General features: G+C 39.1%; 1 protein-coding gene across 2 annotated transcripts in view; it reads right to left on the bottom strand.

The window, feature by feature from the left end:
* Positions 1-26,869, bottom strand: part of Oatp26F (Organic anion transporting polypeptide 26F) — a 288,753-nt gene that overhangs the window by 247,825 nt on the left and 14,059 nt on the right. The window contains exon 1 of one of the 2 annotated variants that reach the window (XM_083126965.1): positions 17,246-17,477. The exons of the other annotated variant lie outside the window; for it this stretch is intronic. The gene's annotated coding sequence lies outside the window, so the exon portion shown is untranslated. Of the gene's footprint in view, positions 1-17,245; positions 17,478-26,869 lie in introns of those variants that run through there. 2 annotated transcript variants of the gene reach the window in all.

The following is a 26,869-nucleotide window of genomic DNA, read 5'->3' as shown; positions in this document are numbered from 1 at the left end:
ACTTTCACGGTTACCAGTGCATACAAAAGTTAGCGTCAGAAAGTCACATGAAATTCGACATGACAAAATCAGTTACAATATCAATTTCATCAGTTATCAGTTACAATATCATTTTTCTCATCAGTTTTTGCACTATAGCACAAAAATTTTGTTGTTGTTGTTTTTACATAAGAAAATTAACAATAAAATTCTTTTTTATCGTTTCAGATGCTGTCGAACATCAAAAACACACATACACATACATACACACACTAGAAAAAATAAGCATGCAACTTTATTTGTAACACACACATATATATTCTCTATCTTTATCAAAAAAATATTATAATAAACATAATTATTTTTATCTATCTCACAATAAAACTCTATATCCAAAATATTACAACATCAAATAACACTAGAGTCGTTAGTACATGTTGCATGCATTACAAAAGTCCTCTGTAGAGTTTCATGGAAGTTTGGGGAAAAAAAAACACATGAAACTCTACAAAGATATGGTTATCTACAACCGCAGCTGTTAGAGAACTTTTTACTTTTTTGGTTGGGCACCACGCACCCTGGCGAGGTTATAGGGGCCAGAAATCCTAAAAAACAACAATTATTATTTGTTTGTTTGCGTCACAATACAGAAATAATAAGAGGCACGCGCGCGCGCGTGTGTGGCACATCGTTCCCCCGAAAAAAATTTACAAAAATCACGATATATATAAACATTGGCCCTCGGTCTCTCTCTCTCTTCATCTTACAGCAACATTGGCATCTCTATTTTTTTAGTTGTAGGTGGGTTGCCAACACACTCTAGTTAATAATACTACATATTATACACACACACGCACACACATACTGTGTTGCTATCTATCCATCCATCTCTCTCTCTTTTACGGCAGTATATATTTGTTGCCGGCTCTCCTTGCCCAGTATATGTATGTTATGCCAGTGTAAGCCCTTGCTAAGTAAAAAAAATATAGGTAGGAGTTGGCAACACTGCAAGAAAATAGAGCTTATGCACTGTAAGCTAAGCCTCAAGCAAGGTTGCCAGCTTCTTGCTTTAGGTTAAGTTAGACCAAGAGAAAAACCTTGGTGATTTTTTCGAGTAAGATATTGGCAACACTGCAAAAAATAGAGCTTATGCACTGTAAGCCAAGCTTCAAGCAAAGTTGCCAGCTCCTTGCTTTAGGTTAGGTTAGACCAAGAAAAAAAACCTTGGTGATTTTTTCGAGTAAGATGTTGGCAACACTGCAAGAAAATAGAGTTTATGCACTGTAAGCCAAGCCTCAAGCAAGGTTGCCAGCTCCTTGCTTTAGGTTAGGTTAGACCAAGAAAAAAACCTTGGTGATTTTTTCGAGTAAGGTGTTGGCAACACTGCGAGAAAATAAGGCTCATGCCTTACAAGAGAAATCCATTAAGGCGAGCCTCACCGAGCCTCACTTTCGGGCGCAGAACTCTCTATTTGGGTCTATCGCAGCATTACGAATCCAACAGAATGCACGCAAATTGATTTTCACATATATTTCTTATGGAATACGCTTAACATATCACGTATATTCGTAAGATCATGGTTTTGTGTAAAAAATCAAAAAATTTAAAAACAACAAAATTTTACCGCTGGGCAAACTGCTCGAAATAGACGCTAAACAGAATACGGCTAAATTGATGATAAACAGCATGTATGGTCAGATGTGCGAATTAAAAAACATTCCGAAAGAGATTCGCCCCCACATCAATCAATTCTACGTTCAAAGGCCATACGGAACCGCAGCCGTTAGAACCTTTTACTTTTTGGTTGGGCACCACGCACCCTGGCGAGGTTATAGGGGCCAGGAATCCTAAAAAAACAACAATTATTATTTGTTTGTTTGCGTCACAATACGAAAATAATAAGAGGCGCCAGCGCGCGCACATGTGTGTGGCACATCGTGTTTCCCCCGAGAGAGGTTTACAAAAATCACGATAGGCCTCTCTCTCTTCATCTTACAGCAATATTAGTATCTCTATTTTTTCTAGTTGTAGGTGGGTTGCCAACACACTCTAGTTAATAATGCTACATATTATACACACACACGCACACACATACTGTGTTGCCATCCATCCATCCATCTCTCTCTTTTACGGCAGTATATATTTGTTGCCGGCTCTCCTTGCCCAGTGTGTGTATGTTACGCCAGTATATAAATTGGCTAAGCCCTTGCCAAGTAAAAAAAAAGCTGTAGGCAGGTGATGGCAACACTGTCGGTTGTTTAACTCTTCCCTCTTTTTCCTCTCTCTTTTTTTGTAAAAAGCTATGGCAAAAATACCAGTAGGTTGGCAAATTGCTTTATGCACTGTAAGGCAAGCCTCAAGCAAGGTTGCCAGCTCCTTGCTTTAGGTTAGATTAGACCAAGATAAAAACCTTGGTAATTTTTCGAGTAAGGTGTTGGCAACACTGCAAGGCAAGCCTCAAGCAAGGTTACTAGCTCCTTGCTTTAGGTTAGGTTAGACCAAGATAAAAACCTTGGTGACTTTTCAAGTAAGATGTTGGCAATACTGCAAGACAAGCCTCAAGCAGTATTGCCAGCTCCTTGCTTTAGGCTAGGTTAGACCAAGATAAAAACCTTGGTGATTTTTCGAGTAAGATGTTGGCAATACTGCAGAACAAACCTCAAGCAGTATTGCCAGCTCCTTGCTTGAGGTTAGGTTAGACCCAAAAACAAACCTTGGTGATTTTTTTTAAGTGAGGAGTTGGCCACACTGCGAGAAAAGCCTCAAGCAGTGTTGCCAGCTCCTTGCTTGAGGTTAGGTTAGACCCAAAAACAAAAACCTTGGTGATTTTTTCAAGTGAGGAGTTAGCAACACTGCGAGCGCCACCGAGCGCCACCGAGCGCCATTTTCGGGCGCAGAACCGGCCTTGCTCCTCTACTAACGAACCTTATTTATTCTCACCACGCAATGTGTAAAATATTTGGAACTCTATCCCACTTTCCGGAAAAATATTTCGTGTTTCTGCAACTTTTGACTTTTGTTGGCATGATATCCCGGATCACTTTTACGAGACGAGACGGGACAAAACGAGACGGGACGAGACGAGACGAGACAGAACCCTTCGAGACGGGACACGAGACGGGACAAACGAATATTTTCGAGACGAGACACGAGACGAGACAGCATTTTCACGAGACGGGACGGGACAGAACAAAGTCTCTTCCCGTCTCGTCTCGTGGGCAACACTATGCATCATAAGCTGAGCATAAGAAACAGCACAATATCACAAAGAAACACTTTTTGAAACTTATGTCATAGAAGATGTTTAACAATATTAAAAACAATAAATTCTTTCTATTTGTAATATACTAAGTATTGAAATTTTAAATAGTCTTTTGTGTTCGTACTACACATTTAAAAACTTTTTTGTTGCTCCCGAGCGCCAAGCTTAGAATTTAAAGAAGAAATGTACATTTTCACGGAAGTTCGACATTCAGAAAGAAAGAAGGTCTAGTGGAAAACATTTCAAAACTTCCAAAAGGTATAGCAGTAATGAAAAGAGTACTCTTGTATGGAAGCCAGAAAAACCACAAGGTAGATTTCATAAGATACCTAGCAATCAGTAACCAACAAACTGCATTTTTAATATTAATGTCCTCATGATTAACGAACCTTATTTATTCTCACCACGCAATGGGTAAAATATTTGGAGCTTTATCCCACTTTCCGGAAAAATATTTCGTGTTTCTGCTACTTTTGACTTTTGTTGGCATGATATCCCGGATCACTTTTACGAGACGAGACGAGACAAAACGAGACGGGACGAGACGAGACGGGACAGAACCCTTCGAGACGGGACACGAGACGGGACAAACGAATATTTTCGAGACGAGACACGAGACGAGACAGCATTTTCACGAGACGGGACGGGACAGACCAAAGTCTCGTCCCGTCTCGTCTCGTGGGCAACACTAACGGGAACTTCCTTGGCGACATTAGATGTCGACCACTTAATGCGACGATCACCAAGCCGGCAGAGGGCAACAGTGGTTTGATTTTTGTTATTTAGCGCCACTTCTCTGCCACTTTTAGCTATAATTGTTACGATCAGGATGAATGATTATATGATGGAATTGATTAAGGGACACTGACAGAGAACATCATGCCCAGGCCGGGATTCACTGACGTTGTAACGCGATGTGCTAACCACGCCACGACTTTATCCGTGACAATGAAAGTTGCAAATATAATACCGAACTGCTGACACTCATTCATGTTCTGTATCAAAAGTAGCCTAAATTAAACATTGGAATGACATCAGCTTCGTTGTACAACTATAATAAAACTAAAAGGTTCTTACGTTTTGAAGTAGTGTTTACAAATGTAAGAACAACTATATGTAAAATTGTTAGCCCTCTAGAGTTTGGTGTCAGCGGTCCAGGGTTCGATTCCTGGTAGGAGGCCCCAAAATTTCGGTACCGAGCATGATGAGAACAATTGGGAATTTATTGATTAGACCTATATGCGGAGGTACTTGAACAGAAGTAGTTTTCTTTTGGTTACTTAGAGTCGCTTTTCTGCCACTTTTTGGCTAATCGCGACGCTGAAGATGAGTCACGATATAATGAAATTGATGAAGGGACACTAACAAAGAACGCCAATGCCGAGGCCGGGATTTGAAGCGCGCTGTGCTAACCACGTCGCCACGGAGGTCGGCGTTACTCAATGAAAACCCGTTTGGCAGCTCAGAGGGCTGTCGTACCATGCAGTTTAGTTTACGTATACTACTACCACTACCATCACTACTAGTACTAATAGTAAATCAAGGATATTTATCTATAGCTATTGCTTAAACGAGTGTTCGGTTCGCGTTCTCCCCCCAGAAATCAAAAAAAGTCGACACCTATGATTACACAGATTAATCTAACGTGGAAACTGCTTTCACGTGCTCGTTGGTCAGGAGTTGATATCTACAGAAGAATCACCGGACCACCGTGTCTTTTCCTGTTTATTTTGTTAAGTCAAGCAGAACCTTGGACTTAACTGCAGACAACAGTCCCTTATCTCCCGTTACTGACCTGCGACCACACAAAGCATGCGAGAGATCCTCTGCGTTCAGTGGCGTGTTCATGAAGGATTAGGTGGGATTGTAACCCCCATTTTGGTTCAGATGTCGTATAGGATCCGGCGCGGAGACCGCCTCCATGGCAGTGACCCTCTGTTGCCGCGTTTAGCGGTCAAACAACGGATTAGGCCTATTTGCTTGGGCAAGAAGCGGAAACATTAAAAGGCCTTCTCCCCGAAGCAGCCGGCAGGGAAACAGAATTTTGTCAAAATAACCGCTGTGAATGGTCACCGTTTGGTACCACGGCCGGATTCAAAATACAGGGTGTCCATAAATTATTTTTACAACTTTAGACTTGAATAACTTGAGAACTATACTAGATAATGACAAACTGTTTTCGACATGTGACAAGAAAACTCGTAAAGTTCTTTTTTTTTTTTTTTTTTTAATTTTCCAGGTGACGCAGATTTGACGAAAAATGTGGACGCCACAGGAAAAAGCTCAGTGTGTAGCCTGGTTTATAGAGACGAAGTCCGATACCCAAGTGCAACGAAACTTTCGGACACAGTATGGAAGGGAACCACCGTCCCGACCCACCATTCGGGTGGCATACGTCATTCATGGAAACGGGTGGTGTTCTCCATAAACAGGGGGCAGGTCGGCAATCTATGTCAGACGCCAACGTGGACAGGGTGCGGCAGGCGTTTGCAAGGATTCCGAAAAAATCAGTGCGTACGGCGGCCAGAGAGTTGGCAATGCCACGTGCAACAGTGCACAAAGTCTTGCATAAGAGGTTACGTCTGCATTCCTACAAGGTGCAGCTGCTTCAGGCACTAAAGCCTACGGACAAACCTTTGCACTTTGCAAAAGTTTGCAGTGGATATGCTCGCCAAGATTGACGCAAACAATGACGTTTTGGAAACCATTTGTTCCTCCAGTGACGCGTATGAATGAGGAAACAAAACTTTATGAGTCTTCTTGTCACGTGTTGAAAACCGTTTGTCATTATCTAGTATAGTTTTCAAGTTATTAAAGTCTAAAGTTGTAAAGATAATTTATGGACACCCAATTAGTAATAACTAAATATGTATATATTTCTAAGTAAATAGTTGTTGACTTCCCCGATGGCGCAGTGGTAGCGTCGTCGCCTTGTAATCAAGGGGTTCCGGGTTCGATACACGGTGAAGGCACATAGTGGTTCGGATCACACTTTAAACTATAGGTCCAGTCCCGATTAGCCTTATTGTGCATAAAGTTGACTCAAAGCACCACCTCAAACAAAGAATAAGTAAATAGTTATAAATATACATCTTTAAACAAGAACAAATTATATTAATCATTATAGAAACAGCCGTAGCATTCATCCAATCAATGAACGCCTAAACGTACTGTGGTGTAAAAGGAAAACGCAACAAGAACAAGGAAAAAGGGACAAGGGCTAGTCTCGACGTGGATTTATAATAGATACTGCTTCGCTTCCTCATTACAGAGTGTAGCAACACCGGAAGAAATGCCTTACGAATACTTTTCCCAACCTGGAAACAAAAATGTGGACGTAAGCAACGGACCTCATTCGGGGGACATCCCCTGCCGCTTTGATAGAGACATATTATACTCGACACCCAACGCTATCGTCCATCAAGGCTTCCTTCTACCTTCATTCATGAAATAAACAAGTCAAAAGAGTTGACATGTTGTTTTATTGTTATTATCGCAATATTAAGGAATTTTAATAGTCGATGGTCTTTGCCCCTTCTGCCCCTCATTTTTGTACGCCCCCCCGAACTTGTCCCCCCCAGGCTACAGCCTAGGATAGCCGGGTGATAAATCCACTCTTGCACGGGACAAACAACGGGAAACGGGAAAACAACCATTAATTTTGTTCCAACCTTTGAGGAAAGTACATGAGCGTCGATGATAATCATTAAACACTAATAGTCACGAATATGTCTTTTCCTGTACACGAGACCATGCAAATTTTTCAGTCAAGCGGAACCAAGGTTAGCTTAATTTTCAATGTCGACCACTCTCATTAGAAATAATGACATTAACATGGAAAGTGCTGAATGCCAAGGAAAGAACATTACTTTTGTCAGCTGGAAACTAATGTTCTCATTTGTGGCTTCTATGAAGTTCGAGCAGCACTTCCGTAATCCCAAGTTTGAAGTGCGTCAACGGGGGCCGGTGGCCAGGTGTTATATATTGATAAATAAATTAGGATGAGCTGGTATAATTGAAACATTATGCGAGCACGACATAAAGAAAACGTCCTATCAAAAATCGTCAGAGATAAAGAAAGAAAAGAAGCTCGAACAGAGAGAAAAAAGAAACACGATAAAGAGAGACAGAGAGAGAAAGCAATTATTATAATTCAGTTCGAAAATACTATCCGCTTTCAAATAATAAACTTACAGAAGTCATAACAAAAGCTATCATGTAACAGGTGTTAAGCATCAGGACATTTGCCACAATTTTTTTTTTTTTTTTTGCCCTACTCGCTATACTATTATAGTGTCAAACGACAACAAAACGTACTATAGAATTAAAATTTGTGAGCATTTCTAGTGTCGACAATACTGAAAAGAAAGAAAAGATGCTTGGAGTGAAGACAACAAAATACCTACTTACTGAAGGAGTAGCATTTTACGAAAGACTGAATATTATTTCTTGAATTTGTTTCGGTGCTCAATCAGGTGGGCACCTGGTACCGTTTCAACAATCAGGATAATCGCGACAATAAGAACGAATTAACCTAATGAAAAAATGTAAGAAACAAAGTAAGCTTTATATTATATCGAGTCTCGAATCCATAAACCGCCGACGATTCTGGAGATTCAACGTGGCATTAATAGTAAACTTGATCCTCGGAATTTGGAGAATGATCAACAGAGACGAAAAAGTATACTTACGCCGGTTGTGTGCGTCTGTCTCAATTATCGTCTCATAAAATACGTACTAGACCTTAATAGACAAAACTAGATAAACTGATTTGTCTGTTCAAGTCAACAATAGAACCATTTAATACTTTCTGATTACTCGGAAAGTACTGTGCATGCAAATATAAAATTTACTGTAATTAAACACGAATGAAACACTAGTTCATTACGATAACAAAAAAAACAGGGAGTGAAGTTTTGCTTTTTAAGTCCACTTGATGCACCGATAGGCTAATCTGAACTGGACTTACTGTTTAAAGTTGGATCCGAGCCACTGTGCAATGTGCCTCAACCGGATATCGAACCCGGGACCCCTTCATTACAAAACGACAACGTCATCACTACACTATCGGGAAGTCCCCCTCAATAGGGTCTATCAACACGTCAGGTTAGCATTAAGTGCCTGGCAGTAAACATAACTCCAACATGTTTCTTAAGCATTAGTGGCTTTTCATGGAAATTATATTTAAAAGTCAAACTTCGAGAAAAACACGCAAAGAAAATATCAAGGTCCCGTACTTTTCATGCCGTCACCACTTATTTTACATCCTGGCACAGCATTCCTGAGAACAAAAACATCATGCAGTTCCTTTTAACACAATGTGGTCCATTGTCAACGAACAAAGCCTACCGGTAGGTGAGTACGTGGAGAAGACAAATGCACTTACTTCGGGCGATGAATGCCACAGTTTCATTATTTCAGTAAAATTTAAAGCAATTTTAGCCATGGGCACATGCGACTTTTCTATGAACTGTCCTGAAGCGGAATGGCTAGATTAAAAACTGTGGGACCTCATGTTTAAGTGTCATCGTAAAATAGAAATGATTTGAGAGAAGCAGAGAGGGGGTGATAAGACATGTATATAGTGAAATAGTGAGAAAACGGATCAGAAATTAAAAGCAAGAGAGCGAGACGAAATACCGAGACTCTCAAAAAGCTCGATATAAAGAGAAAGAGGAGAGAAGAAAAATAAAATCTCAATGGAAAGAGAGAATGAAGCCCGATAGAGATAGAAAGACAGAGAGAAGAAAGATAGAAAGAAAGAGAAGCTCAACAGAGAAAAAAAACAAGAGTAACGGGACAGACAATGAAAGAGAAAGAGAGAGAGAGAAAAAGAGTAAGAAAAATAGACAGAAAAAAGGAGAAAAAGAGTCAAAAGGTGAAAAGGAAGCAAAATAAATGACAGTAAAGATAAAGAGAAAGAAAAGCAAGAGTAACGGGAAAAGAAAGAAAGAGGAAAGAGAGAGAGAGAGAGAGAGAGAGAGAGAGAGAGAGACAGAGAGAGAGAGAGAGACAGACAGACAAAGAGACAGAGAGAAAGAAAAGCAGACAGAGAGGGGCTGAGTGAGAAAGACTCAAAAGGAAATAAAGAAGCAAAATAAATACTCAACGGCAGGAAAGAGAAAGAGAGAACAATAAGAAATAGATTCAAAGACATAGGAAGAAAGATGAAACTAGAAAGGACGCAGAAAAACAGGATGGGGAAAAATAATACTATAAGAATAAAGGAAAGAATTGAATAATACGGAATCAATTGTTTCAAAATTAAGAGGGGAGGGGAGTTTTCCCCTGACCCTCCTTCCTGGGAGACAAAGGAATGGTTAGCGAAAAGTAAAAGGCGACACGCTAAGTATTTCAATGCTGAAGAAACGAGCAACTTTACATAAATTATGAAATAATATGAAGAAACACTATTATAAGGGATAAGTATTCCTGTAAAGGGAAAATAATGCTAAATATTAGTAGTCAGTATTGTATTCCCATATATTTTATTGTTCATCAAACGTTTTCTGCAGAATGTATCAAGCAATCAGTTGGTTGAGGACAGATAGCACGAAAGCGTTTTCATAAACAACCGTACAAAGCTAGTTTCACTACTCCCTGCTGATGAACCGTTAACAAACATGTTTTTGTCCCTGATGACCCTGTGACCATTTGTTGAATTCCAAGATAAATTTCTATTGGCTATCACACTTCTAATTTTAAAGTAAAGTAAATTTTTATCTGTTTAACCGTGCTGTGCAACAAACGGTTCTCAATTTTTCATACTACAACTTTATGAAAGTGCCACTGAGTCTTATATTGCAACTACGTACCCCTTCGGTTCCGAAATATGGTGTAGAAATTTGTCATTTGTGTTCCAAATATGGTACATGCTACGTATTCTGAAATGTAATATACAGTGCGTTTGTTTTTACTCTGGGCCAGGATAGCACGTGAACAACTTTGAGAAACTCTTATAACACAGGTTAGTCCTCGTTATGCAATATAAATAAAATTGTCTACATGCTAAAGAGATGTGCGTAAATAAGCGAGACGTTACAGGACGAAAATGCCGGCATCTGCGCCATGTCACGCGCTATCTCGGCCGAGAGCCAAAACGGTCGCACTGTAATATGCTGCCACAGGTTGCTCCAAGGTATGTTACTTATACGTATATGCTACATGTTGCAAAATAAGTCACAGGAATCTAATTTATTCTGATTCATATATTGTATGTATACAACTTATATATATAATTATACCAAATTAAGCTACGAGGGTAAATCAAAAAGTAAAGGCAATTTTGTGTTTTCGCAGGAATAAACGAAGATTGGGTGTGTCTGATGTCACCACGTGTATACTTGGAGTGATGGGGAAGTAGGAGTATCCATCACTGGCCCATTCAGTCGAGTGTCGCAGAGCAAAAAGGTCACACGTATGGACGCACCACTCCACAAATGCACCATCGAGGAACAGCGTGCTGTAATGCACTTTCTGTGGTCGGAGGGAGTTAGCGCAACATGGAGCAAGAACCATGACTCGACGAAAGGTGTGTGAGTGGGTGGACCGCTTTAAAGCGGGACGCACAAGTTTAACGGACGAATGCCAAGCTTCATACAGCAAGGGCAACAGTAGAGACTGTGCAAAGGCTTGGCTTTGAGTTGCTTCCCCATCCTCCATACAGCCCTGATCTGGCGCCATCGGATTACCACATCTTCAGCCCTTTGAAGGAGGCGCAGCGTGGTCATCGGTTTAGGCCAGATGACGAGTGATTGAATTGTTGTTTTAAGTCCACTTTATGCACAGTAAGGCTAATCGGGACTGGACCTACAGTTTAAAGTGGGATCCGAACCACTTGTGCCTCCACCGGGTATCGAACCCGGGACCTCTTGATTACAAGTCGGCGACGCTACCACTGCGCCATCGTGGAGGCCCGTCAGATGACGAGGTGGTTTCGTGAGCAACCAAAAACCTTCTTCGCGAACGGGATACAGAAGCTGATTGCATGATACCAAAAGTGCAATGCAGTGCAGGGGACATATGTGGAAAAGTGATATGTGTAGTTCTTCTTCTTGTGTGGAAATAAGGATGTTATGTGAAAATTGCCTTTACTTTTTGATTTACCTCGTACATAGCCTTATCATCTGGAGCAGGATTGCAGAATGGGATTCCGGCATTCAGTTGCCAACTGTTGCCTCTCAGACTTTCTACTTAAATTTGTCTCGTTTGCTGGTTCTTGAGCTTATACTGCAATGCCACTGCTGGTGACCACTTGTTTCCCGTTCATAATCAGTTACGTAAATATTTGGGTTTGACGCCCCCCACACACAGGGCAGTCAGTCACGTTCTAGGATATGCACCTTTCAACACCACATAGCGCGAACGAAAAGTTCAATTGTCCACGCAGACTAACAATCCAATGCCTTCAACTTGTTTTGAACGAAGGGAAAGAAAGAGCTGAGCCGATAATACCACTTTCAACCAATACCGATACTTGGAAATTGTATCAACTAAAATTTGTTCAAAATACTGATTAAAATTGAATACTGAAAAATTACGTCAGAATATAAAAAAATATATGTTATTTAATCACAAAATACAGTTTTTTCATATAATATTGGCACAAAATCAATAGAAACTTGGAATTATGAATAACTTCCAGGCCTAGTTAAAACTCCACGAAAGTGTTGCGCGGTATTTTTGCGCACCCCACAAACGATCGAAACGCCTGAAAAGTATCGGCGGGTATCGGTAAATAAAATCCAACCGATACTTTCCGATACCAATACATCGGCATTGGCTCGATCTATTTATTAGCACTAAATAAGAAACATTTCCTAGAATTCAGACAATCTGATTTAATATATGAATGTCGATAACATGAAACTGCTATAATGAATCATCACATGTAAAAGGCATTCAATTCACGAATTTGGTGTGCTCATTAGATTTTAGTTATTTCTTCAGTTCATAATTTTATCCTCGTCCTCACGATTAACCCAACATGTACAAAAGCGACGTAAAAGTAACCGTAATGGAAAGAAACAGAAGTGCTCTTTCATCAGAAATGGCCGGTCGTTTTCCGTAAATAGTTAGGCATAACTTCGTATTCAGTTTATCTCGGAACACTCCTTCAGAGACTCTAGATACTTCTACCTCCATTGATTTCTGGCCAAATATGCTAATGCGAAGTCTGACACGGAAATGTTATTTCCAACGCAATTCCTTTCTGAGGCGAATACAAAATGTCGTTCCAAGGCGGGGCTTTCCTGAGTTTGCGTTTCCCACCAACTCAATTTCCTTTCCTGGTATTGTGGACCGGAATACGAAAAGCTGTCCTCACAATTCGTTATATCCGCTTCTATGCTTCCATTGACCTAGTGAAAGAGTTATGCATGAGTTCACAATTGACATTCGAATTCCGCTGGGAATCTAAGAGATGACGCTGGTGTTCAAATACTTATGTTTCGCTCAATGAACAGTACAATGCTCACCATGGGCGTCACGCGGAGGGGGTGGTGGGTTAACCACGCCCCACCAACATACAGCGTAATCTCTTGAAATATTTAGTTTGCGAATCGGTCTTTTAAACTTTATATTGTATTTTAATAATATAACAAGACAAACACCGGTATTACTCAAGACATCAGGAATAAAGATTATCAATACTGATGCGTAGTGGTTCAATAGCCGGTGGAGGTACATGGCACAGTAGTTCGGATACCACTTTAAACTGTAGGTCCAGTCCCGATTAGCCTTTCTTTGCATAAAGTGGACTTAAAATAACAAATCAATCAATTAATTTATCGGGAATTGTACGATTTAAACTTCTAAACGCTTTTTATAAATCATTATCTTTTAACGTATTATTGGCATTACAGTATGTTAATAACATATATATGCAAAAATAAACATGCCCTAGTCGTGGGTCTTGTTAACGATTTCTGGGAGTATAAATTTCTTTGGGAATGAAAAGTATTTACGACAGAGAATGTGAAATTAATGCTCAAATTCTTTCCATTGTCATACGATTTTATTCTTACTGTATTTTCTTGTAATTTAATTTCTTTGTAATCTTTAATTTCATTTTCATGTGGACTTTTTGAGATTTTTTTTTACATTTTGTGTGTTGTGTGTATGCGACTACATGACTAACATTCACAGTTACCACTGACACTTATTTTCTCAGTCGGAAAGCGACAAATTTGTACCACGATACAGATGGACTAGGCATACCCTGAAGTGTTACAAAACGTATAAATTGCTTCTTTAAAGCAAATGCATGAACTACAATAAGCAACACATGTGTTCGGTGATAAATTCATTATCTGAAGGAAAAGGGTTAAGAGGGTACTTCGTCCTCACAGCTTCTCTTCTGACGTGGTACTGTTTCCATAGTATGATATCGTTTTTAGCATATATTTTTCTTAAACGTTTGACGGAAGGATAAGGAGGGGGGGCTCGAGCTTACGGCTTAACTTTAGGGGGCATAATGCAAACGCATTCCAATAACGTCCAGCCGGCTTCCGTGGCGAAGATGTTAGCACAGCGCGCCACAACGACAGAGGTTAGAGTTCAAGCATGGGTGTTGCTTATGGGTGTCACTTCTTCAGTTATATCATAACGTCACCTATTCTCATCTTCATGGTGAATCAAACATGGCAGAAAAGCGAAGTAAAATAAACCAAATCAATCAATCAAAAATAGCGTCCAGGACCAGTTTATTGCAGAACTGTTGATGAAATCTGATTTCAGATTTGACATCCTGACGAAATTCTAGCCTATGGTCATGTATCACATGACCCACCTATCATTCAAGATGGCGGGACCAAGATTGCGGCCTTCCCCGTGACATATTCCAAAAGGTGTCCCCCTAGGCCTATTTTGTATCGCCCATATCAAATTCCATGAAAATACATCGCTGCGGATTTTACAAGGGGGTGGTAAGGGACTTCTGATACACCCTGTACTTGAGAAACCATTATAAAATACTATTCATTTTATTGTCACCCGATGTCAACAAAAATAGCTTTTCCTAGTAAATTAAAAAAAAAACCTGCAAATTTTGGGAGTTACGCCTATGTTTCTTAGAATCTTACCCGACCAAAAAAAAAAAAAATCCAGTGGTAACCACAAATCTGTCACGCGGTGTTGCATACGTACCGAATAGAAATGTCATTTTTTGACGGTTCGTAGCATCGAAACAAACACTGAACGAGAAAACAGCTACTAAAGAAATGCTGTTTGCTTTGATGTCGGTGTTGTACGACGACACCCTGTATACGTATTTATGTTCGAGACAAGTAAAAGATAGAAAACAATTGTAAAACAAATTCCGATTGACTGAACCTCTTAATTTGTATTTTGGAAAATATAAAAGTTGTATGTTAAATGTACTTCACGTTGTCTCCTAAATATGTGATAAAAAAAAAACACCCTAGGATATCTTTTGCTGTGAAGTCGGATACTTTGATTATTTATATTCATCAACCTATACCCATTCTGTTCTCTTGTTGGTAGAATCGACATCAGTTGACGTTTGAGAAAGAAGACAAGGTTTTGTCGACTTCTACTCAGTGGCTGGGATAAGGGTCTCGCAGTGGTGCAGGAGGAATCGAATGGGGTATGCACCACAGCGAGTGTCAAGCAAAACGTTTTTGACCAATTAAAAGAATTAGAACAATGTATAAAATATTTTGCAACATAATCTACTCCCGAGGTACTCAGAGACCCATTAAGTACAAAATGTTTCTACCTTACGATTACCATAATATTCATCACAGTGTATGTACAGCACGATGTAACCATATTGTTAGTAGTAATTCATTTATTCGATTTCTCTTTCATATTAATGGAGTTGTTAAATTGTCATTTGATAATTCTAGATGTAGCGTAGGTACTGGAAACTACAAGAAAAATGTTATGATCTCAATATATATAGGGACCCCCTTATTTAGTTCTGAAAGGTGCAGGGGTGTCAAAACCGGTATCACCGGTACTACGTCCAGCCGGCCTCCTTAGAGGAGTGGTCAGCACAGCGCGCAACGACGCCAGGGGTATCGGAGTTCGAATCCAGGCATGATTGTTGTTTGTGAGTGTCCCTTCATTAATTTAAGGTAGTTCAACAATATATTTATTTTACACGTGTTTTTTTCTTCATGAAATTCACATTTTCAATATCAACAAAATATTACTCATTACTTTGAACTACCTCTCTTCTGACAACATAACAATGTAGAAATGTTAAGAATTTAGAACTTGGAATTTCAAAAAAATAAAGGAACCATTGTTGCAATTTTTGACTGATTTACGTCCTCTTTGCATACATTACGTTACCTTAGCAAAACAATAATTGAAAACTGTATTACAATATTCTACTATAACCATGTCGAGTCACGTGAAACGCGTCAGAAATTGAAAATAGCAAAACAGCTGTAGTCCACACTTCAAAATCAAAATTGCGATCTGACAGACCCCTCAATAGGGGAAGGTGGGGGAATGGCGCTCAGCGGGCAATGGCGCTCACCCCTCTGTAGTCGTTACGGAGGGTGTTATTGAAGAGTAACCCATGCTAACATCTAGAACCCAGTACTACGAGGCACCAAACAAAAGGCGGCACATGTGGAGTTGACTTTTAAGAAGCAGGGTGCGAAAAACGAATTTGTCAAATTTTGTTATAAAATTGGGAAGGAAGAAAGTGCAAGGTAAGTAGACGGAACGTTTAAGCTAGAGTCTTGAAAATTTTACAGATATAATAATAGTATCTCCTGTTTATTTCTTAATTATTATAAAGTAAACATTTGAGGTTCTTCATGAGACGAGAAACAAAGAACATAATATGGCACCTATCGGGTAATGACGCTCACGCTGTTTGTGATGGGTACATGAAGGGTACAAAGACGTTTCTCATAATATGCGTCCCATGTGTGCATTTTTGTGCAAAATTGTGCTCAATTTAATTTGTATCTGCATATTAATAAATATAAGTACTTAAAGATATAGTTTCTGTATAGTACAAAAATGGTATTGATTTACTGTTAGGATGAGTACTGAGTGCCATTACCCTACTAATAGGGCAATTGCGCTCACACGCACATTGTTACTTTTTGACGTTTACAGAGATAACTATTAACGACAGGGAGCAAAGTAATACGCAGAGATGTACTACAAACATTGCTTCTTCAGGCCCACATATTCTTTTTGTTTCACTGCGTACAGTTTTTGAGATTTTTAAAATCTCCCTTAGGTGGTCGCAATACCCCCACTTTCCCCTAGTAGTCGTGTGATTATCGACGTCCATAATACTTAAGGGTTAAAGAAAAAAAGTTACACGAGGGGATACACATAGCTTCTTAATGTTAGTGACAATAGTTCTTCACACGGTGGAGGCACATAGTGATTTGGATCCCACTTTAAAATGTAGGTCCAGTCCCAATTAGCCTTAGTGTGCATAAAGGGGACTTATAACACCAAATCAACAACAAAATCAACAATAGTTCTTCGTTGTTAAATTGGAGTTATCCACTGTCCAGTAACTATACAGATACTTATTCTAACAATACATTTCGAGAGCAACTCTTCTCTTCAACTGCACAATTTCTTTTTTGCCGGTGTGGGGATCGAACCTACGACAGTCATGCGATTTTACTACCAATGCGGTGGGCCAAGTACGCACTCCACGGCGTAGTGTAAATAGTAGAAGCACTAGACAATGCATAATGTCGTATTAGCATTTTATGCTAATACATTGCAGCATGCATGCTCTACCCAATTATACAGATGTAACAACGCTTGTGATTATTCGTATTAATTTTATATTTACGTTTCTCATGTAATATCTTTGTGATAACGTCGTAAACTTGAGAATTACAATATGTTAAAAATTAAGGTGTAAAAACTGAAGAAAAACACGATGTTTATATTCGGTTTCGTTCAAGGTTCAGTTATCACATTACAATTTCATTGATGAACAAACCGTGGTTGTAAATGTGTTGTACTAGTAATAAAACCCATGTAACTCACCACGACAATGGTTTATATTGCACCTCGCTGACTCAGCTGTTCACGACACGACTCGCTTTGGTCCTGCAGCTCTTGCAAGAAAACAACACTTATCAACACCGAAACAAAAGACGAAATCACACACCACAAAATAAAAACAACGAACACAAACTTCAACTTAACACGAAACGTTTCATTCACGCACAAAACCAAATAACGTGGATCCCGTCTCACCTGTCCGTCCGTCCACGTTCTACAAACCAACTAACCACGAAAAAATTACACAGACAGAAACGAGGTTGCAGTGTTGCCAAGTTTTTCTCCCCGTCCAACAGGTTGAACGCCGGAAGGTGGGGCGATTCGACTTCACGGTTTCCGTGATTGCTTTACCATGGGAACGCGTCCTCGTGGATTTGCATCCAACAGGTGATCGTGGGGCGGCAGGTTGAAAGCACGTATGCCTTCTTCCGACGTGGGAGATTACATTCCTTTAATGCGTGTAAGCCTAGGTGTCGTAACAGTGTCGCGTCGAGTGATGAATGCGTGGGGAATGCAAATGGTGTACTCATAGGAACGCTGACGTTCACTGCGTGAACTTCTCTCTCTCTCTCTCTTTCTCTCTGTCTGCGATCCGATTCCGACGAAAACCGAAACGCATTTGCATACAATGAGCAAACGGGTTTAAAGGACGGGAACTAGGTGAAACCTGAATAAAAGACGAGCAGATTGACATGAAGAATAATTAATATGATTAATAGAGCCTGCATATTACCATAAATGAGAATTTTGTTCCTATGCAAAGATTCGTAGAGGTGCACCAGTCATATTGTCCACCGTGATGTTCATCCGTTTTGTTTTGATTGATTGATTGATTTGGTGTTTTAAGTCCACTTTATGCACAGTAAGGCTAATCGGAACTGGACCTACAGTTTAAAGTGGGATCCGAACCACTTGTGCCTCCACCGGGTATCGAACCCTCCGTTTTGTTTTACGTGATATGAGAGTTTGAAGATTTGAAACAAAAAGATCAACGAAGAAGTTGGCAAATTCTGCACCAACTGATGTACAGTTTTATTCCTTAAAATGAGAAAGTGAATTAAAATAAAGACAGACAATCACCTGTTAATATTTATACATACAAATAAACATTACAGGGTACAAAAATCCGTACATGTAAATTCTATAGTTCATCAAATCGGCAAATTTCCATTATTGGCGTAAAAAATGTTTGAGAGGAAAGGCAGAGAAAAATGTATCACATGCATGAACTGTGTTGTGGTTTTCGGACGGACGTATTAACAGAGTACGTGAAAATTAACATTTGGAAAATAGTCTAGATTCCTAACTTAAAATATGTCCTCCATCTTCTTACGAAGTTGGGAGGTTTTTTTCTGAATATTACAATTTTAAGAAAAAAAAAAGTTCATTGTTGTAGACGAGTTTCAAACAATTCTTGATCCCAGTAACCTATTTGCGTTTATTTTTGAAGGCCAATAAATTATGTATTGTTTCTGTGAATGCAAAAATTATACAATATTCTGCTTATTAAGACATTTCAGTTGATGTAGAACTATAATGCTGTATACATACATACACACACGTGTTTGTACTTTAATGTCGAGTAGATCCATGTCCGATTACCCTATTTGTGTTAAACTTTTGTTTTTGTATCTTTTGACAGTCTGGAACTTTTCTTTGTTCGTTAAGATAAAATACTTCAGTCACGTCTTCTTTCGGGTGAGGGCAATCGTTGAAATGTTATTGCAGTAATAAATCTTTGATATGAGATTTTGAATTCCGAACTTCTTCTATTATTCATATTATTACAAATTAATGTTTATTATACTACTTTTGAAAATTTTAGTGTCTATAATTATATTTCCCTCCCAAATATTTTAGTGCTTTTGTGCAGTTTTTAGTGCCGAGAAATCTGTGCTCGAAGGTTGACGAGAGGGGAGCAATTCTGAATTTCGAAATAGCTTAAAACAATACACCAGACCTGATTATCCTTTCTGTGCATGAAGTTAATGTCTCACACGGATTGCTGTTTTACTCGGCCCTGCAGCGCCTAGACGCTATCGTTTGTGTAAACCTCTGATTTTTAGGTTTAAAAAAATGCATTTTTAGGTTCCAAAAATAGGCTCTAAAAATCTTAAAATAGATCCTTAAAACCCTAAATGAAATCCTAAAAAAGGTTCTAAAAATTCTAAAATAGGTTCTGAAAATATTAAATTAGACAAAAAATCCTGAAGTAGGTTCCAAAAAACTTAAGATGGTTCAAAGATCCCGAAAAATACTAATTAAAAACAAAATTTCAAAGGAACCGTGAGAATAGCACCAAATAGAAACCAAAAATTTTCATTTCTATGCATCATTTTCAAAGTGATCCACTAATTATTGTCATACTAATACTTGTACTGTTAGCAAAAGTTACTTATCGATATGATAAATGAATTATAATTTCCTGCACAATACATAATAGTTTTCACATTATCCTCAGACAAAACCCCGCCTAAATGATGCTAAAAATGATCTTTAAACAGATGCTTAGTCAATGGTGCAAATTTGAATGCTAGATATCACCAAAAGTAAGCGGATCAAAAGTTTGCACTTTGGACTGTACAGGCAACAGTGGCGCCAGACTTTGTTTTGTTTAGAGCTTCAAAAAACATTATGGACATAGAGAGAGGGAAATCGGCAGAAAGTATGTTTCAAACAAGTTAGTCATGGAATTTTTTTCATTACGAAACAGAACAAATACCTTTGTGTGATGTAAAAATAATGTAAAACCTTAAAAAAAATTATAAAAACCTAAAAAAAGGTTTGATATAGGCATAAAAACCTAAAATAGGTTCTAACAAGCAAAATAGGTTATTTTAGGCACTACAATACATTATCAGCTGTTGAGTTTTTTTTATTGAAATGCTGATGTAACTTGTTATTTCTTAATTACCTGCAAAGGAAAAAAATAGGTTAAAAACCTAAAATCCGACTCATGTGACAAGCACGAGATTAGAAGAAAGGAAGGAAATAACCGCGGCGGTAGATTTCACTTCAAAGAGGCCGCTGCGGATATAAATTCTGAAAGCAGCAGAGAAATGAAGACCCTGGAACCACCCTCAGGACTGATCATTCTAAAATATCTCTTTGAAACTTACACTTCCAAATTTCATATCCTGCGTGTGTCTGTTTATTATCAACGTGAACCACACATAACCGCTGCAACAAAAAAGCTTTCATTTTTTTTTTATTATTTGGAGCTACGATCTCTTACTTGAAATATGTGCCTCCCCGATGGTGCAGTAATCAAGGGGTCCAGTGTTCGATACCCGGTGAAGGCACATAGTGGTTAGGATCCCACTTTAAACTGTAGGTCCAGTCGCGATTAGCCTTTCTGTGCATAAATCGGACTTCAAATACCAAATCCACCAAATCTGACTTGAAATACGGATGCCCAGAGATCAATTTCTTAGAATGGTTAAAACCAAAAAAACGTATTCGTGACGTCAGTCATCAGATAGAAATGTTTAAAGAGAGAGGGGAGAGAAGCGAAATTAATGAAGTGGGGTAAGCGCCGAAGAGAGAGAGAGAGAGAGAGAGAGAGAGAGAGAGAGAGAGAGAGAGAGAGAGAGAGAGAAAAGAAAAAGCGAGAGAGAAGAAAAAGAGTTAAAAAGATAGAAAAACAAATTAAAGAGAAAGAAGACAAAATAAGCGAGAGAAAAAAGAAGTAAAATAAACGATAGAAATAATAAAGGAGAAAGAAAATAATTACAAACAATGGGGAGATTGAAAACAAAAGAAGTTAAAAAGAGGGAGGGAAAGATGAGAAGTTAAAGAATCGATAGAACGAGAGAAAGAAGAGAAATAGAAGAAACTGGAGAGATTGAATAAAAACGCAAGAGAGAAAGAGAGACAAAAGATAAAGAAATTATCAAGAAAGACAGTAAGCAGAAAACATAATGCCAGGCCTAACAAAGGAAGGTGAAATTCTGAAAAATAGTTGAAAAGCGAAAAGAAGGAAACGAGGTGCAATTAAAAGAAAGGAAGGTTATGTATGTACTGATATATTATATCTAAAACTTGTGTAAGACCTGAGCGAAAGTGGTTCTGACGTCTTCGGACGATGCAAGAGAAAGTTGCAGTTGCGACTAAGTAAGGACGAACGAAGGTTGCAGAAGTTGACGTTCAAATCCTTTATTGCATGACTTTCAGAGTAAACAGGTCCAGTGAGTGCCAACCTCAGCGCGTTGTCCAACAAACTGGTTTCAAGCAGTCGAGAAAATGAGAAATCGAGCGGGAATCACTTTTTGTTGTTGGGAAATGTAACCACTTACTTTCAATGACCTGTCAATCCTATGCTGGGAAAACAATTTGGATTTCAGTGGGAACTTTTTTGTCAGACAAGAAACACACGATAGCGTTCGACTTAGATTGTGCTTCGGCTCATGTCCCGGCCACAATATGGGAGTTTCTTTCTATCATCTAATTCTTATATTTATGATTTATCTTCATCATGGTTAAACTTCCTGCAATTAAGGTCAATCAAAAATTATATATATCACCAGTGGCGTGCGCAAGGGGGGGGGGGGGGTTATACCTCCCCTTTGGCCCAGCATTCCTAAAAAAAAAGAACGTGAAAGGCACAAAAAGATGGAAAAATTAGGCCTAACCCCTCCCTTTCCAAAATCCTGGGTACGCCACTGTATATCACACATGTAATTTCATTGATTGATTTGTATAGTATGGGCATTTCATCACACAGGCTATTTTTGCTGGTCACAATACTGGGCTAATCTTTTAACTAAAGGCCGAATCACACGGAACTGGATCCAGTTAGCTGGCGCTGAACTGGCTACCTGCCCGGATGTGATGGCTGCCTGGCTGGCTGCTTGACTGGTTTAGAGGAATAGGATATGTTCTAATTGCTGCTGGCTTTCCTCGACTGGATTCTATGCAACAGCCAATCAGAGCAAAGTTTGGCCATGCGAAGATAATCTGTGAGTTTGCAAAGGGGAGTTTTTTGTCTGTGGTTTCCGAGTGTTGGCTGTTTTTGTTAGTTTCTCGATAAAACAAAAACGAAAGAGATGACGTGCAGTGCATTCGTGTTCAGTTCATTAATATTTAGGTATTTATGCAAAGCGATGAGATGTGTACGTGACAAATATGACTAGCCGAGAATGAAAATCCTTATTATTACAAGTGCATTAAATTAAATGTTTGATTTTTTTAAAAAATATATGAATTAATCATGCGAAGAGCCAATCTCTAGTCCATACTTTTCTTTTTCAATTTTCAATAAAAGCACAAAAGTAGTAATTCTCCTACAACATTCTGCAAATTGCTCGTCCATCATTACAGATTGTCTGCTCTGCGCAATGTCTTATGGGAACAAAAGACTATCAACAAGTACGGTGTAACAAGTATCGTGTGAGGCGAAAACTAGCAAATATGTAGCCAGTCCAGCGCCAACTAGGCCATTCCTACTGGATATCCAGTTCCGCGTGGTTCAGGCATAAAACTAAATAAAATATTCCTGTTAAAAACTTCCTTCCTTAATTTGTAAAACTAATTCATTCATTCATTACTTAACAAGACAAACTGTACAGTCTCTAAGGATTAAACCCTCCTTACCTAGGTTAAAATTGAAGCCGTAAAATGTCACTCGGCACACACAAGGACGAACACAGGACAGCACGACTCCACAGAGAATTGCTGACTGTGGATCCAGGTGCCAGAGCCTCGTTAGCCTGCAAGAAGCAGTTAGCGAGGTCTACTGCGAGGAAGTGAGGTTGGCTTTGGGTGCCTTACCGGAAGGACACTCCTTACACCCCACACATATTATTGCAAAGGTGTTGGAGGAGCATGATAAATTCAAACTGAAGCACTGTCATTTGAGGAGGGAATATTAAGGGGGAAAATGTGACTTGTTTGCTCCCCTTTTGGACAAAAATACCTTGCTTGATTCTACCTGAAAAAATCCTGCGGACGTCCATATATTAACCTACTTCTGGCAAAAATTAGCAAATACTTAAAATATTGTTGAGTATAAACTGGGCACATTCCATGACGAGCCTTGGATTTCGTAATAGGCAGTTGTGTTCCGGGCAATTCGAAGTGATTACGTATGAAAGTACGAAACGATACTCGCTTCCTGAAGAAGTTTAAGCTTTAGAATGTAATGGGAGTTTTCTTTTCATTACAAATGTCTGTTATTTATGGGGGAAGGGGTGATCGCCCCTGGCAGGGATGAAAATTTACCTTTGTTGTAGGGGATGCTTGAGTCTTTTGGGGGAAGTGAATCCCTTGCATCCCCTCCCGCCCAGTAATTTGCATCCTGCTATCTACACTGACTGCGATGAGAACACGACTCGCCTTTCCTCTGTTTCCTTCCAAGCGGGTGAAAATTAATCTCATTGCTTGGTTGCCAGGTGCATGTAAGTAAAACTATTTTAATGAAAATTTCCAAGTTTCTTTTTTATTGTTTTCAGTAATTGCATGATGTATACAGTTTCGAAACACACATTTTGTGGCACTGAAACACCAGCAGTGTTGCCAATGCACAGTCTTAATTTCTAAAAACAACGATCTTCCTAGTTTCCACTTAAAGTCGCCTCATCCGATTGCCTATCGGTAGAAATGCGCATTTCTTTATTCACTGCCATAGATGCAGAGCTAATCCACCTAACCAAACTGAAAATTACCGACGACATGTCCGTACATGTGTGTTATGTGCCATTTTTCATGCTTTGTAAAAAAAAATATTTACACTTCCCGTTACATCTGGCAACACTGCGTGGACACTAATGGAAGCCAATCATTGTTCTCCTGTTTAAAAATATATGCATGAACAAGGCTTCAATTTGGTATAACGATTATGTGTGTATGACGTCCGGTTCAAAAGTTGTACTATCCCCAACTCCGGGTTGCGTTGTAAATGGAACACCCGATAGCAAGTTCGGAATGACAGCCTTTACATAAAACGCTCAGCTTCAAGCCAGGAATAACCGTGGTGGGCGGACTTTAAGAAGGAAAGGATCCAGGAAAGAAGATAGATGTTCAATTACGAGGAAGAAGATAGATCATATACGATATTCAATTAAGTGGATTCTAAGCTGACATGAAGTTTAAGGCGTGAGATCAGAAAACCTGAAGGTTGTACTGAAACAACTGCCTATGGGGAGAGAGCAACGAATAAATGAACGAAAATACTATTTGTACTATCTTATTCCTTGGTTTACCGGGCTTGAAAGTCTTTGGAGATTGCGTATCGTTGCTTTGCATAATAAGGTAATATACTGTTCCCCGCTGGGATAAACTATTCATCGTCTACGTCATCAGTGTTTCAAATGCAACAGTTAACTCTGACAGACAATTCGACACAACCATGGGCGTACGCAGGGGGGAACTGAGGGGGTTACAGCCGCTCCAGAAAATTTTTTAGAAAAAAGAAAATTTTCAAATGAAAGCAGTAAAAACTTTGAAACCAAAGTAGTGAATGCAAACACTCCTTAAAATGACTCGGGTAAGCATATTTGTCTTTGAACAACAAATGATAAAAATTGTACTTACTAAATATTTTATGACGTATCCCGCCCCTACCTAGAATGCAGCTAGCTATATGATATCTACTTCTACACAGGTACAGAGTCAACGAATTTATTAATAAGTAGTGTTTTATACAGCGTATATTGATACACTTGTAGATTGAATTGTATCTTATGCAAATATGCTGTATAAACAAAATGCCGGAGTACTATTTGAGCCGAGTGTACAACAGCGTCAGCAAAAAAAACAAAAACATTCGAAACTTAGTCTGCTCCATAGAGCAAATGCAGACGCGGGTTCGAACCCTTACCGAGCCTGCCTTTTCGCTACATCAATGAAAAATATAGGCAAAGAAAATCTAATGATTTCTCTATGGAAAAAGTATGTGATTTATTACTTTCAAAACTTGTTCCTAAATTACATATAATTCTTTAGCACTTCCTCGACCACATCCAACCAGCGCTTAATTAAGAGACTGAATTGTCAATTACAAGAGATAAGAAAATAAGATAAAGAAAAGCTTGAATATTATCCATCTGTTGATTTTTCACGAGGAATTTCCTTTGAGAAAGGCCATTGACTCCTATGAACCATAAACTTGGTTGTGGAGGCCTGCATTGTTACCAGCTTACGTGATGCATGCTAATCTTGTAAGCAACAGCTCCTTCTGCACTCTTCGGGAGGGAGGAGTGGATTACAGGCAAGCAGTATGGAAAACTGCAGGACAAGAACCTTGGAATCTGCAAGCGCCAGACGGCAACCGTCATCCGCAACACTTCGTTGCTTCCATTCAGGAGATAACAAAAGACACGAACGAAACAACGACGGAAGAAAAGAGGCTGGTTGTCACGGTAATTCTAAGTCTTTATCTTCAGTGTTGCCAAGACTTGAGCCGAAAACTGCACTGTCGTTGAAAATAAAATGGTCATTTGCTCAAATAATGTGACAGGTATTTCACGTTGGTTTCATGGCATTTATCAGTAGGGTTGAACCCATAAATTCTAATGGGTTCTCTTGGGTTCCGCAACAGAACTGGAACTTTTTTTTCTCGCACAATTTAAATTCGGTCCAAGTTGCGTATTGTTTCATTGAAAAGGTTCCTGGACCGTATTTAAATTGATCCGAAAAAAGGTTCCTGAACCGAATTGAAATAATTTAGAGATAAAAATTTTCTTTACGGTCCAGAATCCATTTACGCTTGCCGATTTTCTCTCCTGGACCGGAATTGATAGGGAGACAAATTTATGGTAAATAAAACCTGAGGAGAGCGGTAAATAAAATGTTAGATCAGCGGTATATACCAGCGGTGGAAAAAAAATGCACACACTTTTGCATTATGAGAGGAAACAACATACAAAACAGCTATAAATTGATAAACTACTTCATTTTTATATACTGTACACATACACAAGTAATTAGCTGTCCAACCAAAAAGAAAACATCAACACAAAATCACTTCATTTCTAAATTGCATATCTCAAGTGATTTATTCATTGTATGTATTTAAAGGATATCCTTGCTTTCCAACAAATAAAATATAATCACTACCGCATATACACAAACACATGTTGAAAATCACATGATGATAAACAAAATTCATTCATGACTGCACACAAATGACACCATTGTTTCCCTTGATGTGCGGGAACAGACTAATCTTATCGTTGCTACAGCTAGCAAGTTCAATGAAACTGGAAGTTGAGTAGACATTCGGGGGAAGAAAGGAATGCAGCTTGACAGGGAGCGAAGTTTTCGAACTGAGATTATGTGCATGGGAAATCCAAATTTTCAGCGTCTTCCTGATGTGATCGAAGATAAAACGTTCTTCAGTTGCAAGGGGTAGGAAACTAAACGTTTCGTTACAAACCGACAGTTTGCGCGCACAACCTCGATTGCCGGTTTTTGCGTGTTTTCTACTTAATTTGATGATATTTCACGGTTATTTCGCGAAAAAGCGTTCATTTCGTGGAAAAGTACACATTTCGCATTACTTCGCGAATAAAATTCATGCATATTTCATCATTGGGGTGTAGTTTCGTGCAGAATGTTCAAAATTGCATCTTTTTTCACATTTCGCGATTTCGCGCATCGCGAAAATTC

Source organism: Lepisma saccharinum, chromosome 8 (genome assembly GCF_977018435.1).
Source record: "Lepisma saccharinum chromosome 8, izLepSacc3.1, whole genome shotgun sequence".
Classification (NCBI taxonomy): domain Eukaryota; kingdom Metazoa; phylum Arthropoda; class Insecta; order Zygentoma; family Lepismatidae; genus Lepisma; species Lepisma saccharinum.
This window is presented reverse-complemented; position numbering and strand designations above follow the sequence as displayed.